Below are 12,707 nucleotides of genomic sequence, written 5' to 3'. Positions count from 1 at the left end.
AATCTGCTAAATCAGTGCTGGTGCCATTGGCCCCCTCCCACGACTGCTTTGATTGGCAAGATCAAGTTCCTATCCGCCGACTGAGCTTTAAATACCTGGGCGTCTGGTTGACTCTCCTCCCTGAGCTGACATGGGCCATGAACATGACCCCATCAGCATCTCGGGTGAAGGCAGACTTGGCGAAGTGGGAATCCTTGCCCTTAAACGCCTTGGGTTGTGTGGCCTTTTATAAAAAGAGGATCTTCCAACGGGTCTTATATGCTCTTCAGAACTCTCCACTTCCAGTCCATGGCTTGTGGTTCCAGGCCCTAGACCGAGCGGCAGCCGCCTATCTTTGGCATGGAACAAGACAACGCATTGTGCTACAGTACTGTCAAAGGGATTCATACGAAAGTGGGATGGGCATGTTCAACCTACAACTGTACTATCTGGCAACACAATGGCTCGTCATTCATGACTGGTTCAACGGGGGCTGGGCGGACTCGGCTTATCAGCCTGAACTGAAGGCTCTGAGTTTTCCTCAGATACTATCTCATCTTTATTCTTCTTTATGAATCCCCAACTCCCTCACAACCTCGAACCAGTGACCAGCGTGGTCTTCCTCGCTTGGCGGGCAGCTTTGCGGCATGAGTGGTAGGAGAATGTAGTTACCCAGCAGACCCCCATATGGCATGGTACTTAGATGAAGGAACCGGCGACCTTGCATGGGTTTAGGAGCTGGGACCTGCTGGGGAATGTGTGGGGGGGGAACCATGAGAACCTTTCAAGACCTACAGGCTGACCATCACCTTGCCAACAAACAGTTTTATAAATACCTCCAGCTCGAACATGCCCTTCACACACACTTACCATGCGTCGACACAATACCAGAACATAGCCTGCTAGGAGCCAAGGTGCTGATGGGGGCTCTAGGGAAAGGGGGTGTTTCCCAGCTCTATAGAATGCTAATCAACAATACTCTGGGTGATTTTAGCCAGCTTCAGACCCGCTGGGAGGCCTGGCTGGGTCCACTGGAGGAGGCAGACAGGCAAGATGCATTACCCCAGGTTGATAACTATATCGTCCAGATTGAGATTGATACAATTATACTTCCTGCATGGGGCATCACTTTCTCCGGCACGACTGCATTTGGCTGGCCTCCGATCTTCCCCCCACTGCCCTGGTGCATGGGGGGACCTGCAGACTTTTTTCACATGGTATGGGGATGCCCGCAAATTGCACTCTACAGGCAAAGGCTTTTTCGAGAGCTGCATGCAGTGGTGGGATGGGGGGGAGCAGCTGTCTCCGGTGCTGGTTTTGTTGGGTGTGATGGAGGGAGTGGGGGGGCTCGAGGCCGGAGAGAACCTTTGTGGGTAGTGCGCTGATGATAGCAAAATGAGACACTGCAGCTCCCTTCTGAAGTTGAGGCACTGGGTTGACTGGTGCGCTAGTCAAGAAAGGTCGATCTATGAGGTGAATGGATGACCATGCAAACACATAAAGGTATGGGGAAATGGCTGGGTCTCCGACCATGAACTTCCAGGATGCAAGAGACTAGGGGCTGACGGGTGTGGGTTGATTCTGTATTCTGCTTTGTTGGATAACATCTTAAGGTGTACGATTATCTACAAGCAACAAATCCTCTTCTCTTTATCATTCATGTCTTTCACCCTGTGGTGTCCGTTCCCGTATTTTCAAAATTAATAAAATTGTTTATTAAAAAAACAAAACAATGTACACTCTATTCAACATTATTCGCTTAAAATAAAAGGGCCAAAGGTGCTAAGGGTTATACTACCTGCAGCCTTCATACTGGTGAAAACACTGCAGACAGCCGATCTTTGATGCAAAAGAAGCACATGTACATAGATTAGTACCTGGTACACCTAGTCTTCTATGTTATGTGGAAATTGTCATGCTGTGATAATTTTGTCTAATGACTCAAGGCTGCTTACAATATTTAGTATGTAGCACTTAAATATCTATGGAACATGCTGAACACAAGTCGTCAACTGTCTCCTGCACACACAGTTACTCTTCAGTGCAAAGAATGATAACATGTTCAATATCTATACACACCTATGACGCATTAGGAGCACATGCATTTTGTAAAAATACCCATTAAGTGGACACAGCCTGTACAAAATTAGGTAGAAAAGTAATATGGCAGCTACCCTCCACTTTGTAAACTATTAACCAAACTAACACACTCATTGGATGATGTCATCAGCAATGTCATTTGAGATGTCATCAGGAATGTCATAAATAATGACACAAAATATGTCACAAGTACTGTAATACGTAAGGTCATAAACAGCATATGGCAGGGATGTAAAATAGTTAGCTCTGCCAACTCTAGTAAATTTCTGTGGACTTTTTTGTTGTTTTAAAACATTAATTTTGTCACTGACATTCAACTAACTATAATGTTACTCGAAGCTTTGTTTTTTTCAGCAAAAAACGTATATATATATATTAACTAGGGGAGGTCGCCACTAGATATAGTTAGGATCTAGTTTCTATAGAAAAAGTGTTTTTAGTTGCCTATATCTTTGGTGCCGGTGGGTGAATCTTCATAAAATTCTTCAAAACAATTCGACAAACACGTCAGCTGCTGTCTGGAAAGTTTCAGGGTGATCTGTCAAGCATGGGCCAAGAAAAAGGGGTTGTCCCCATGGTAATTCCCACAGTTTTTTTTTTTTTAATAGGTCTACAGCCTGGACGGAATCACACCAAATTTGGCAGAAAGATAGTTCTTGGTCCAGAAAGGTTTTTTTTTGTTATTTGAGGTGAATCTGATCAAAAGCTTTTGAGATATTCTCTTGTGCTTCTTTTAACAATGCCCCCGGGTATGCCAGGTCCTGGGGGGGGGGGGGGGGGGGGGGGGATCGAGGCATATAAAAAATAAAGGAGGGGGCACATGGGGCCCCCCCTCTTAGGGCTTTATTTATGCCCCGGTAACTCCCACCTCTTCAGGCTGAATATGTCATTTATAGGGAGGGGAGAGCACATAACCCCACCCCCCTTTGGCAGCCCCGGGAACAGCTACTTCCCTGGGGCTGAAATATGATAATGGCAGTTTGTTGTGGACCCCCCGCCCAGGGGACCACCACCGCTCTAGGGCAATTGAATACAAATAAGGGAGGGGGTGCACGTGGCTCACCCACAGCCCCGGGACCGCCAATTCCCCGTGGCTGAACTAAAATAATGAAGGGGGTCCATCACAGACTCCAGGGGACTACCACCTCCACAGGGCTGTTTAAGTATGGAGGTGGAGCCACACAGCCCCCCACCTGCAGCTAATAATGGCCCTGGGGACGCCACCCCTCACAAAGCCCAAGGATCTGCTGGCATTCCCCAGATTTCCTTCTCGAAGATCCACCAAGTCATGGAAGACCTGGATGCCCACTTATTTCAAGGTTTGTGGGGACCATGTCACGTCTAGCAGACATGAGGTGGGTTGACGGAGGCCCTTAGTCACCAGGAACATGCGAGTCTTCTTCCAGTTTACTCAAAGACCTAAGGACTGGCCAAAGTCCTCAAGGAGCTGCAGTGCCCAGGGAATGTATATCTCACCATCTCTGAGGTAGGTAGGGAAATCTTCTGCATATAGTGATATGACATGGGTCGCCCCGTCTATCACAATGCCCCAGTCTGGACCCATTCCGGGTAATCTCTCCACCAATGGCTCAACAGCCATTGCAAATAAAAGAGGTGAGAGGGGACACCCTTGTCTGGCGCCCCTGTGTATTTCGTAGGTTTCCAATATTATGTGCCCTGTTTTAACCCCTTCAATTGGAAGGGTGTAGAGTAGTCTGAGCCATCTTGTCCAGTTAAGGCCCAGCCCCATTCGGAGCATGGTGGCTTGTAAGAAGTCCTACAGCACCATATTAAAGGCCTTCTCCAGGTACGCCACCACGATGATGACCTCGGGGGTCTACAGTGTGGTCCCGTGCATAAAGTATTGAGTAGAAGCGAGAAAGCTTGTGGGAGGTGTTAAGAATGGGTATGGACCCATTCTGATCACCGTGGATCAGAGCTTGCAAATGGGAGAGCAGTCTGGCGGCTAAGACATTCCTTAAGATTTTGAAATCGGTATTCTTCATGGAGAATGGGCTGAAAATCAGAGACCATCACATCTTACGACGGGGTCTTGGGCAGTGAGACCACCAGGGCCTCCCTAGTAGTCAGCGGGAGGATACCCATCTCGTAAGCTTTGGTGTACAACTCAGTGAGTTATGGTGCCACTGTTCCAGCAAATAGCTTATAGACCTCTGTGCCCGGCGTAGCCAAGGCCTTGATGGCCACACTGATCTCTACCTCCAACAACGGAGCACCAAGCGGCTCCTGCTCTTCTTTAGGAAGGGTCCTTAGGGGTAAGCGCTCCAGGAAGGTGAGCAGTATCAGTGAGAAGTCTATCTGCACCAGGCCATATAATGAAAGATAGTAGTTAATGAATGCATCACTAACATGCACTGGAGAGAGGAGAGTCTTCCCTTCCGTTGTCAGCAGACGCGTAATTGGGGTACCTCCACACTCTGGTCAAACCAGCCAGGCCAACAGTCTACCGGATTTCCCTTCTTCATGAGCACGGTTCACACAGTATGTATAGCTGTGGCACCTGAGATGTTCCAAGGCCATGTTATACTTGTCTCTTATTCCCAGTAGCCACGGGAGAACCCCCGGGCTCCTGCCTTGCTCACTGTCCTGTGTATGCAGTTCTGTCTCCAATTTTTGGAGATCGCATACTAGGTCCCGTCGGACACCAACCGTTTGCCCTAGACAGTTCCTCCTCACCAGTACTCCCATTCGTTACCCTGACTTGTCCCTGGGTTGAAGAAGAAGAATTCCGCTACCCTGTCTGCCAGTGCATCCCTGAAGGTGGCATCTTCCATTAACGTGGGTTTTAAATGCCAGGTCAGTATGTGGGGGTGTGCTTCAGTGGGCTGCAAAGTCAGAAGAAGTGGGCTATGATCTGATAGTATGCAGCCCAAATACTCTGTGTGTGTGATGGAGCCAGTGAGTGACTTGGGCGTGATATATGGTTCAGTAAAAAGAATAGTCCCTATCTGTGGGGTGTTGTATACATCAGGAGTCGTCAATATCCCAATGTGCAACCGAGGTGGATAATCCAACAGCTACCCTATTGGCAGTTGCCCTTGGGAGCGGCAGAGTGGAACGGTTCATCGTCGTGTCCAAGACACTAACTATTAAGGTCCCCACCAATAAGGTATGGCCACCTGGTCAGATTGGCCATCCTTGCGGACAGAGTATGAAAGAATGAGGTCTGATCCTGGTTCGATGTGTATATGCTAGCCAGCACCAGTGGCCCACGCAGAGCCCCCCCCCTCCACTAGCACATAGAGACCCTCTATATCTACATCTATGGTTGTGGCCTCAAAGGAAAACCTGGCTCGCACCAACAGTGCAGCCCCCCTCGTAGAGGCTGAGTAGGTGGTCGCATGGAGTTGTCCTCACCAGCTCCTGAGGAGGTGATCAGCCTCTGTGAGTTTAAGGTGTGTCTCTTGAAGGAGAGCTATGTGTACACCAGCCTTTTTAAATGTCAGGATTTTGTGTCTTTTAGACATGGAGCCCAGTCCCCGAATGTAGATGTTGGGTGTGTTAGCCATTTAGTCTATGGTACTGTGGCCACACTTTTGAGTTGCGCTCCCATACTCCCCCCCCAACCCACCCATCCCCACATCAAGCCCCACCACCCTCAAGACATCACAGGACAATAAAAATAAGTAAACATTCTAACTCCCCAACCCTAGAGCCGCCCAGCAACGACTGGCCAACCACATCGTGTTGTCCAACAATAGAGCAACAGATAGCATCTCCACTCCTGAGGCTTCTGGGTGGTAATAAGGTGGGTAGGCAATCATGATTCTACAGGTCAACCGCATCCATGTGCATCAGCACACTAAGCAGTGCTGGCACCCACATTCCAGTTCAGGTGGATCTAACCCGGGAGGCAGTGCCAGTTTAACAATGTCCGCCGCCGTCTGAGGAGTTACATGTTGTCCGGTAAGTCTTCAACCAGGCCCAGGTTTCATGTGGGTCTGGGCAGAAGTGTGAGTGGCAGCCAACCATTATTTTACATGCGGCAAAGAACATAAGAGTACTGGATTCCTTCCTCTTGCAGTGTCCGTTTTACAGCCAAATAGGAAGCTCGTTTGGTTTGCACTGCAGCCGTGAAATAGGGGACTTGGCCATTCCCCACCCGGAACCGGCCCGCCTCCCTCACCTGCTGCAGTAGCAAGTCGCAGTCTTTGTAATGTAACAGCTTAGCCACCACAGGCCTGGGCGGGCATCCCAGGGCTGGCAGCCAGGCAGGCACACAGTGCACCCTTTCTAGTGCAAAGGAAGACATCGGTTGTGTTCGTGCCAATACAGACCTCATCCAGGGCTCCAGGTAGGCCACCATGTCAGGCCCCTCTATCCCTTCAGGGAGATCTATGCTGCGTACATTATGACGTCTACTGCACCCCTCAGCCTCTTCTGCCATACTTTCCATTAGTTGCACTCACTCCATAAGGAGGGTGATTTGGGCTTTCACAGCCTAGTGGGAAGGGTGAAGGTCGGCCAGCGAGGTTCCATTGCCTCTTACCCTGCCGTCTATATTATAGCGGTCTGCCCTCAGTAGACTTAATTCCATTTAGACCATCCCTATTTTCCGCCGAATGATAGCCTTTGAGTCCTCAATAGCTCATATTATCCTGTTTAGGGTGGGTTGCATATCCTGTGGATAGACATATGGTGGAGCTTTGACGTCTGATCTGATCAGTGGGAGGCCCGGAGGGGACAAGCATGCCCCTGGAGGTTTATTCCTTGGTTTACCCATATTACTCTCCAGGGTCAATTCTCCTCTCAGGAGCATTCTTTCCACTTAGACGTGCAGGAGGCACTGCTGGCGAGGGCCCATACAGGTGGAGGATCAGATGCTGTCTCCGAGTCGCTTCTCAGGCCCGTGAGGGGTGGCATCCTCGGGGTGCTCTGTGAGGGAACGATTAATGTCTTGGGGGGGGGGGGTGAAATCACCTCTGGCTGTTCCGTCTTCAGTGTTCACAGTGTTTCATCATCTTTGTCATCACTTAGTCTCCTGGTGTCAGTTTTACAAATGCGGTCACTGCGCCCTGGTACCTCACTGATTCCCTCCGTGTTTGTTCGTGTGCATCCCTCACCTGAACCAATCAACCCTTGCTCAAGGTTCAGGAGAGCAGCCACTTGCCATTTATGTTGGCTACCCTGCACAGCCAGTGAATGTAAAGGCAGGATGCCCGACATAACAGCAATGTCCTTATCCTGCTCAACTTTTGGGGAGGTCCTGCCCTCTTTTTCGGCCTGGACCTGCTACAGCATACTTACCATGCAGGTTCGGGTGTGGGTCCTGCCTCTTGCCACCCACACTGACTGTTCCTGCTCAACCCACCTGGCTAATAGTTTGTTGCTGGTGGTATGGGGCGGGGGAAGATCAAGAGATGCATAACCCTTGAGGAGATTGGGGTAAGTAACTTGTTCTTTTGATGGAAACTTTTAACTGCAGATTCCTTACCTTTCGCATGGATACCAAAGCAGTACCTCCCAAAAAGTGGAGGGACTGCACAGTGGAATTACACCACAAAGTCCCACAGGACCAAGTGGATGAAAAGACCCTCCCCTATGTACTTGATTCTTGAGACAGTAATGTCTAGTGAAAGTGTGTAAGACTCCCATGTAGCAGCCTGGCAGATGTACACCACCAGAACACCTCTCATCAATGCCATACCTACAACCTTGGCTCTGGTGAAGCCAGGCCGAAGACCATCAAGAGGTTCCATGTTGGCCAAGGGACAGCCCACTTTATGTGCAGGATAATCCATCTGGACAAGGTTTGTTTCTGAATCTCCCTTCTTTTCTTAGCACCAACAAATTCAACAAAAAGCTGGTTGTCCACGTTGGGTTACTTAGTACTGTAGATGTAATAACTAAGGGCCCTCTTTCAATCTAGCCAATGATGTCTACTTGTTATAGGGGTGTAGCACTGAAAAGAGCGGAGAGAACGTCATGGACTGTCCCACGTGGAAGTGCGATAGCACTTTCAGTACAAAAGATGGCAGAGTCTGAAGCACCAGCTGGATGCACTGACAGGGCCTGCAGCTCACTGACAGAAAGATTAGAAACCTGTGAACAGCTGTGTATCGAGTCAAAAGATGTGCATATCAAAAATGTAATGAACAAGTTAAGATACCACTTAGGCATAATACATGGTGCAGGAAGAAATAATGTGAGATCTCTTTTGAACTCATCACAATAAGTGACTTAAACAACAAGAGCTGGTCAGGCAAACGTAGAAAAAGCAAATGTTCTGACAAATAACATTTACCAGTACTCACAATGAAGCCTTGACAGGCTAATAACAAAATGACCACCAGAACATCACATAGCTTGATTTGAAAAGGATCAACTCTTACCACCTCACCAGACCACAAACTTCACCTGACTAGAGTTAAATGTAATTGGCAGAAGCAAGGATAATGTCTACCAATTCTGAGGGATAATTAAATCGACCCAGTTGGTTCTGCTCAATTTTCATGCATTGAGGTGCAGGTTGTGGTTATTAGAATGTAGAATCTTGTCCTATTGTTGAGACACAAGGTCCCCTCCAAGAGGTAAATGGACCGAGGACAAATTTGCAGGCTCAGTAGGTCGGAGTACAAACAATTCCTGGTCTAATTCAGGGCTACGAGGATGAGTTGTGCCCAGTCCATCCTGATCTTCCTCAGAACTTGGGCAGAAGAGGCAGAGGTTGTAAGGAATATATAGTAGACCAAATTCTCAATGCAATGGAATGCTTCTTCAAACCAGCCTTGAGGCAAAAACTCCTGCAAGCAAAAGTCACAACACTGAAAGTTTTCATCTGTGGCGAAAAGATCTATGCAAGGCATGCCCCGGCAGGAAAAGATACCATGAATAATCACTGAGTGCTAATGCCATTCCTCATTCACCTGAGCCCATCCTGACATTTGTGAGCCCGCCAAATACCTGGCCGTCAAAAATCTTCCTTGAAATTCACGCCACAGCCAGAGTCTTAGCACTTCCTTGGTACCACGCATGTGCCCCAACACCACTCTGTTTACTGCATTACCAAATGGTGGTTGTACTGTCCATCAGGAGCTGGAATAGCCGCCCTTTAATGGACACGAGAAAGGCCTACAGGGTCAGCTGAATAGCACATAGTAAAGAAGGATATAGTTCTTCTGTTCCACCAGGGAACGAAGGTCCCTGACTGCAAACTCTCCCAGGTGATTGCTCCAACACAGACACAATGCATCGGACACTACTGTAGGCTCTGGGTGCGGTAGCCACATGTCAGGTTGGCTTCTGTCAGTGACGACTGTAGATCCCTTGTCTAAACTATGGCTGTCGTCTAAAAGGCAGTGCCATTGATTGGCCCATAGCAAGCGAAGGTTCCACTGCAGAGCCCACATGTGGCTAAGGCAAGAGGAACCAGCAGCATGGATTTATACAAGACGTATTGAGAAAAGTACTCCTTTTACAATAAGTCAATTATATTCTATTTTATTATCAAAAAAGCTTAAAACCAATACAAAGTTGACCATAGGTCAATCCTTCCTTCTTAAAAATATTCCAAGAAACATCTTTGACATATTTGTTAACCATCCATAAATTCATAAATTTCAAGTTGAGAAAATAGTTAATATAATTTTCCACAGTTGCTACCTCTTGATTTCCTAAAAGCTACTGTGCAAAAAGGGTATCTTCATATGCCACTCCTGAAAAAGATCTCAGTCTTAATTCCAGACACATGGTCACTGTCACTGTTTGTACTTATATGAATTAACCTAGCAAATACCTAGTAAATTTTCCAAGCACCAAGTATATATCAATATAGAGACCAGATGGGGTACTGGTTTAATAGGTAGAAGCTGCGCAGAGTCATTGATTGATCAAAGAACAAGCTGCATGCACAAGGCCAAGAAGCCTCAAACTGTCTGCCCGAACACAGGAATGAGCACAAAACTTCAGGATCATAACCTAGATGTCCTTCACTTGTGTCCAGAAAGGTCCCTATGAAAAAAATGTCTGCCTTAGTTGCAGGTGGGATTTCGACTAGTTTGTGGAAAATACACAGGATGATAGTATGGTGACAGTTGTCTGTAGGTGGTCAGTGACTAAATGCAGTGAGCAAGTATCCCCAACCTGCAAAAGGTTGACCAAAACCACTGACATCAACTTTGTAAATACCAGCGGGCCAAGGTGAAGTCAAATGGCAGGACAGGAAAACTGAAAGTGTTTCAGTAACACCGCAAACCAAAGAAAGTGCATGTGGGACTGCAGGACGGCCACATTAAAGTGGAGTTCCAAGGACACAATCTAGACCCCTGGAAGTAGGGCGGAGAGGACCAGGGGTAGTGTCAACATCTAGAACCTGTTGTTCTGAAGAAATGTGTTCAAGAATGAACAGTCTAATATCGGTATGAGCTTTCAGTCACAGCATCAGGGGTGCCACCTATAGGTGGCTCAATGCTTTCAATTCTGGAAGTGTTCCAACTGCACCATGTTCTGGCCCTCGAACAATGGCTGAAAAGGTTTTAGAGCCAGTCTGGTTTCTGGGAGAATTCAAAAGGTGAGAAATCTGGGGTTAGAAGTATCCATCAGAAACACAGTTACTTCAGCATATGACAATATGAAATCCACCACATTGATGATTTTCCAATAAATAAATGCACTTTATAGTTAAAATGTTTCCAATTATCTAGATTCTGTGAATCAAAATGCAGATGTTGTTTTTGTACATTTAAGTTGCAAGTAGGCGCACATACACTTTTATAAACTGCACCCCATAAAAGGAGGGAAAGAACTTGTTTTACTTTTTTGACTGTTTTCTAATGATTATTGCAAATCTATTAAACAAACATGGCAAAGAAAATGCACTTAACACAAACAAAAAGAGTACAAATCATCATAATATAACTAGGACAAAAATAACTGATATTTTTATAAAAAGTATACCTAGATGGCCACAAAAGACTAAGAAATCAAAATACATTAATGGCAGTACCAGTACATATAGTAATCTGGGAGCGGCAGATCGTCCTTCACTTTCCTTTAGTACTGTTGCATAAACTACGACTGTGGCTTAGCTCTACAAGGTTGGTTTTCACACCCATGGGTGATCTCAGTTCAATGCATCAACGAGACTGAATGTGAAAGGTTATTGTAGCCCCGCAGAGCCCCAACCAGTAGATAGCTGGAATACCATCAATGCATTTGGGAAACTAAGAGTCCCTAAAGAGGAATCCAAGGTGTAATCTGAAAAGCCAATTTCATTCTTAACAATATCACATACATAAACACCCCTAAGAAAAAGACACTTTAACTAAAAAGTGTTTATTTCAACAGTGTCATCCCATTGCTTAGCACATCTAAAAGAACCACACAGAATATTATTATAATAGCACAAATGCATGTTACGAACAACAAGAATAAAATGACCATTTCTACCCTAGATAAAATGTGATCTAACAACCTAACACTCTAAAACCTACTTCTATACACTACACTAGTAGAGAGTGGAGAAGCATAATTTGCCTTTAGAGTTTCTTAGAAAGAATCAAGTACTACATAGCTGTGTACATCAAAAACAATGTAGTTATCAGAAGTCAGGGAGGTAGTGTTCTGTACGAAAGGAAAACACTCGCTGCATCAGCTCCTCTCGTCCTGGACTTGAATCGATATCAGCTTTTACCATAATGCGCGATGTGACAGCATCTCTGAAATCTGGAAGTGAAGATCTACTGTGGAAGTATCATACACGAAAATCTGGTTTGAAGGACCTCTCCTGACAAATGGTCAAGTGGCAGCCATTTTAAATTCTATCTGAGATGGTAATTTCTGACATAACTTCAGGAATGTCTGATATAACCTATGTGTATCAAGATGCAAGTCTTAAGTGCGTTCTTATAAACAAAGTAAAAACATGTCAATTCAGACCTTGAGCTAGAGCTATCCCAGAAAGATGTAGCATCAGGTGTTCTTATAGATTTAATTGTCTGAGTGATTTGACACCTTCACAGGTTCTTGGAAAGATAAAGGCACACAAAATCAGTGCTGAAGGTAGACATTTTAATGCTTCTCCAAAAAATAGAGAAAATGGCATCTCTGCCTGCTGAAGATGGAGTCTGGCATTATGGACTTTACGTCTGTGCTCACTGGAAGGGAAAGCCATGTATAATATTTATCATGGAGAGAATACATTTCAAGGAGACAACTATAGGGAACCCAGGTCACCTATTCTCCTGTGGAACTAACATCTGCTGAAAAAGAGTGTTTTGCAAGCAACACATCCATCAAAATACACCATGCACTGAATAACTGCAAAAACACATTTATTCTTAACGCAGAACAACAAAAGATTTAGAATACATATGTTGAGCCTTAGAAAAAACAAGACCCTAAGACTTGGCAGAATCCTTAGTTGCACAGTTAATTTTTGCTATCTTCCCTCAGTATCCCAAGATATCATAAGCACTGTTGGGAATGTGAAACATGGACCTTACCAACCACTGCAATGTAACCTCAGCCTCACCTCAATGCAGGCAATCAATCCAGACTAGAGTTCAGTACAGCCTCTAATATGACCTCATCCCAACGCTGCTCAGGCTCTCCACCAAATGTCACACATGTGATAATATCTAACCAATACCTACCACCATTGGCCAGGA

General features: G+C 46.1%; 1 protein-coding gene across 3 annotated transcripts in view; it reads right to left on the bottom strand.

The window, feature by feature from the left end:
• Nucleotides 1-12,707, bottom strand: part of SHPRH (SNF2 histone linker PHD RING helicase) — a 746,219-nt gene that overhangs the window by 124,551 nt on the left and 608,961 nt on the right. The gene's annotated exons all lie outside the window — the stretch shown is intronic.

This window comes from Pleurodeles waltl, chromosome 5, assembly GCF_031143425.1.
Source record: "Pleurodeles waltl isolate 20211129_DDA chromosome 5, aPleWal1.hap1.20221129, whole genome shotgun sequence".
NCBI classification, from domain to species: domain Eukaryota; kingdom Metazoa; phylum Chordata; class Amphibia; order Caudata; family Salamandridae; genus Pleurodeles; species Pleurodeles waltl.
Note: the sequence above shows the minus strand (reverse complement) of the source record. Positions and strands in the feature narration are given on the sequence as shown.